This window comes from Tachypleus tridentatus, chromosome 12 (assembly GCF_004210375.1).
Source record: "Tachypleus tridentatus isolate NWPU-2018 chromosome 12, ASM421037v1, whole genome shotgun sequence".
Classification (NCBI taxonomy): domain Eukaryota; kingdom Metazoa; phylum Arthropoda; class Merostomata; order Xiphosura; family Limulidae; genus Tachypleus; species Tachypleus tridentatus.
Genome location: NC_134836.1, coordinates 13,330,808 through 13,336,107, shown reverse-complemented (window position 1 = coordinate 13,336,107; position 5,300 = coordinate 13,330,808).

Genomic DNA, 5,300 nt, shown 5'->3' with positions numbered 1-5,300 from the left:
GTTCCGTTCAAATTTTTCTGTGCATGAAATATTTATGCAAAAAATTTCATACTCCGTTAAAAGAAAGTATAGTAAGCAAAGTTGTCTAGAAACTTTAACTTTTAACAATCAAACATCTCATATGAAAAAACGCAGATCATTTTACATAGCAATAGTGATTAAGAAAAAATACAATATAACAACGACAAAAGAATATTCTAAGATGAATGCAATAAAGACAAAAGGTTGGTGACAGACAAGTACGACAAAGATAAGAGGATACTCTGAGACAAGGACAACAAAGAAAAGAGTATTCAAAGATATACGCAAAAAATACTAGAAGAAAATAAGAGATAAAAACAAGACAAAAAGATGCTTAAATACGAGGACAGCAAAAACAAGAGAGTATTCAGAGATAAAGATATAAAAGAGATAAATATGACATTGAGACATGACAGTTTAGCCCACATGGATACAAGTAGTGATCTCGTTTTAAAAATTACAATTTTTTTCCTAAAGTTGACATAAATGTGACTGAGGTTCTAAAAAATGTATGGAACATCAAAGTCGTGGTCCTAAAATATATAGTTAGCATAAAGTTGTGATTGTGAGTGAGGTAGGTAACCTAAAGTTATGGTTCTAAGAGATAAATATGATAGTAAAGTGGACATCAAAACTATATTTGTATGGGACACTAAAAACAGCCTCGAAGCAAACACATATATTATAAATACTAATTTTAATATAAATCAGCCTTTTTCTCGTTCATATTTATAAGGTTCGCTGAATATTTGTATATATTGGTGTTTTAATTGATTTGACACATTGTTCCAAAATTACTTCCACATCCCTTAGGTTTAAATTAAAACAGTATTATTTTGGCAAATACCAACAAAGATTTTATAACAACATGCAGAACTGTGGCAACTATAAACATTTAAATGTTGTCATTGAAACTTTTAAAAATAAGTATTTAAATTATTTTCACGTCTCCTAATTCACATCAGCAGTATTGCGTAAATTTTATGTTAATATAAAGATAATTGGAGCTGGATAAATATAATGTCTACGTGTAAATCTTCCCGCTTCCTTCATAGATATTATCTTTTTGGTACTTGCGTATAATGTTTAAATAATAACTAAACAATACACAGAGATAAAATCGATACACAATTGAAAACATTTCTAAAATGTGGACTCTACATGATTTGATGTTGTGTGTTGTTTATTTATTAGTTTAGTTTCCATTTAATATAGATAAAATAAATTTTGACGTATTCAGTTTATGATAGAACATTATAACCGGATTTTTAACGAAAATGATAACCTGTAGGTAGATTTATTTAACTTATGATATAATATGAAAACTGTGTTTTAGATAAGAATAATATCCCATGGTGGCATTCAACTTATAACAGGATTCTAAACCGAATTTTAGATGAGAATAATAACCTGTAGACTTATTTAACTTGTGATACCAACTTGTATGTCTTGCTGCTGACTTCGTTTTTCTTGATTAATTTTAATTTAGTTTAGAGAGTGAAATAGGTCCCATGTTATCCCAAAACATTAAGTTAAGATACTGGGTCTTCAAGTTTATCAATATTCCTTTGTTTTATGTAACCATTAAGTATGGAAGTATTCCTGTTTTGGAAATTCTAAATCTCTAATGCATTCGCATAAAGTTTCTTTCGAAATAACTTTTGATTTGTCAAGTTTTTGATCTAGCAATTCCCAGATCTCCTCAATTGGATTGAGATGAGGGATCTGTAGTGGTTATTGCATCATTTGAATGACTCCAGCAGTTTTTCTTAGCTAAGTAATGTCTACATAGGCTGTATGAGTGTTTGAGATCATTATATTCTTGTTAGTAAAATTCTTTATCACTACTACGCAAACCACTGTGTATAGGATGACGGATAAGTATCTGATGGTACTTGGCTTGGTACATTACTCCATCTATTTTGACTCAGCAGTAAAACACATTTGAGCCAACACACTATTTCCCCAATGCTTCATGATAGGTGCTATGTATTGAGGTAAGTATATTTAACCTTTTTTCTACCAGACATACAGCCTATACATTGAACCAAACATTTCAAACTTGCTCATCGAGTCATCAACATATATAGTATTAAATACTATTTTTATCAAGTGTATTTGCAGAGTGGTCTTAACTTCATTTCTTCTAGTATATACCGGTACCACATGCTAGGTCCTTGCTGACTTGTTTCTCCATAGTTAAGACACTGCGTTGGGTATCAAGACAGTTATTTCAGACCCCAAATTTGATCAGTAAGTTCATTCAAGCAGAATCCCTATGGCATGCCTTAGTACAAGTATACGGAAATTCTATATAATAATAAACATTTTCACCTTGGCTCATTCATTTGTCAACATGGGTCAATAGAGCATTACCACGATGTTGAAATTTAGATTCTGTGTTGACATAAAAGAATTAGCCCGAAGAAATAGAAAGGATGACAAAATATTCAACATAATACTGTATGTAATATTGATTTATGAGTTTTATTGATTATATGAGTATTTATGAGTACTGTTAACTGAATATTTAAAATTAAAGATCGATTTTCTAGACCTAAATCTCCTACATAATTTCAAGCACTTATCGTTTTTCTAAAGTCCCAATAGATGGCACAGCTATTTCAATACCTTTGTTATTTTTCAACCAATTTGAGAGGTAGCTTCGTTAACGTCGAAATCCAGTATCTACCAAATCAAGCACGGTATAGTGGTTAGAAGCTTCGTCTCATGTACTGAAGACAAAAATGTAGCTCCACATTTTGTAACCGCTCACTATTCAATTAGTGTAGCTCAAGATGGAAGAAAATACGTTGATTAGCTGTCTCCTATCTGTACTCTGGCAATTCAAACATATGGACGACTAAAGACAAATAGCTCTTGTGTAGCTTCACCAAAATATATGAAACAAACAAACGAAATCAGTAATTTTCTAAAACTTAATTCTTGATAACACTTTAACGCTGTTATAAACTGTGTTGATGTAGTTAATTATAATTAATTCCACTAAGAGCCAAACGAGGTCGCTCCCTCTCTATATATATACATATATGTATATAAAAGAAAGAGTGTCACCCTGCAAGCAAAATAGACATTAAGACATTGCGACTGTGCCCGTACATAGATGGACAATGTAGTATACGCCACATGTTGGCCTACTAAGTGACGGTAATGGGCACTTGAGACATTTGGCTGTGAATCAGTACCAAGATTCCTGTCTGTAACACCAAGAAGCAGACGTACGCTTTCACCAACACAGAAGTTTTAACAACAAACACATTGCAGACGGAGAACGAACATACAATCCAGAGAATCATAGTGTACAAGACTTGCCATAGTTTATTAAAGCCTATAAATATAAAGAAGCAAACTGGAAACTCAAAATGTTAGTAGTTGTTCTTGCATTTTCTAGTTCTGTGATATAGTTAAATATTCTGTGTGAATCTAGAATTGAACTATTATGTAAAAGATGAACCTAACTTGTGAATGTTTTAAACAACTCCATACTTATACATTCATTTATCAAGAATAAAAGTATTTCATGAAATCTCACTCAATTGGAGCAATGATTTCATGCTCTCCTTTTTAAGTGAAGATAAACTGTTTTTAGTTAGCACAGTGTTATGAAATACGCGGAATATCAAGTTATCAACAAATCGTAACCCACATGAAAACAAACTATTCTACTGTTTATCAACAAACCACAACCAACGTGGGATCAAACTACGCTTCACTTGTCTTATTTTAAATCACAACCGACATGGAAACAAGTTATACTTTTGATGAAACTTTGTAGAATGGACGGCAACTGCCTGTTGTGGAGACACAAGTGTAAAAGACGATGTTTCGAAAGTCTTCCGCCTTTGAAAGAAGTTACACTTTTGTTTCTCAAAAAGTTACAGCTTACGTGAGTTCAAAATACTCTTCTTATATTGAACAAATCACAATCCCTGTGAGATCAAAATACTCTTCTTATATTGAACAAATCACAATCCCTGTGAGATCAAAATACTCTTCTTATATTGAACAAATCACAATCCCTGTGAGATCAAAATACTCTTCTTATATTGAACAAATCACAATCCCTGTGAGATCAAAATACTCTTCTTATATTGAACAAATCACAATCCCTGTGAGATCAAAATACTCTTCTTATATTGAACAAATCACAATTCCTGTGAGATCAAAATATTCTCTTCTTATATTGAACAAATCACAATCCCTGTGAGATCAAAATACTCTTCTTATATTGAACAAATCACAATCCCTGTGAGATCAAAATACTCTTCTTATATTGAACAAATCACAATCCCTGTGAGATCAAAATACTCTTCTTATCATTGAACAAATCACAATCCCTGTGAGATCAAAATACTCTTCTTATATTGAACAAATCACAATCCCTGTGAGATCAAAATACTCTTCTTATATTGAACAAATCACAATTCCTGTGAGATCAAAATACTCTTCTTATATTGAACAAATCACAATCCCTGTGAGATCAAACTATTCTTTGTTTCTCAACAAATCACAATCCCTGTGAGATCAAACTATTCTTTGTTTCTCAACAAATCACAATCCCTGTGAGATCAAACTATTCTTTGTTTCTCAACAAATCACAACCTGCGCTTCTTTTTCTCATACGAATAAACTTACAACTAGAAGTGAGCTACACTTCTGTTTCAAAAAAAAATCAAAACCCGCGAAGGATAAAACTACCCCTTTGTTTCTCAACCAATAACAACCACGAGGAGAGAAACTGCGGTTTTATTCATAAAGAAATCATAACCCCCATAGGAACAAATTACGTGTCCATTTCTGAACAAGTCACATCAAAGTGATATCAAACAACTCTTATGCTTTCAAACAAATCATAACCTACGCGAGATCAAACTACTTTTTTTCTAAATAAATCACACCGAATGCGAGTTAGAATTATGGTTCTGTTTCTCAAAATATCTTAGTACATGTGGGAACAAACTACGATTCTGTTTCTCAACAAATCACAATTCATGTAGTAATAAGCTGCGTGGCCCGGCATGGCCAAGCGTGTTAAGGCGTGCGACTCGTAATCTGAGGGTTGCGGGTTCGCATCCCGCTCGCGCCAAACATGCTCGCCCTTTCAGCCGTGGGAGCGTTATAATGTGATGGTCAATCCCACTATTCGTTGGTAAAAGAGTAGCCCAAGAGTTGGCGGTGGGTGGTGATGACTAGCTGCCTTCCCTCTAGTCTTACACTGCTAAATTAGGGATGGCTAGTACAGATAGCCCCTCGAGTAG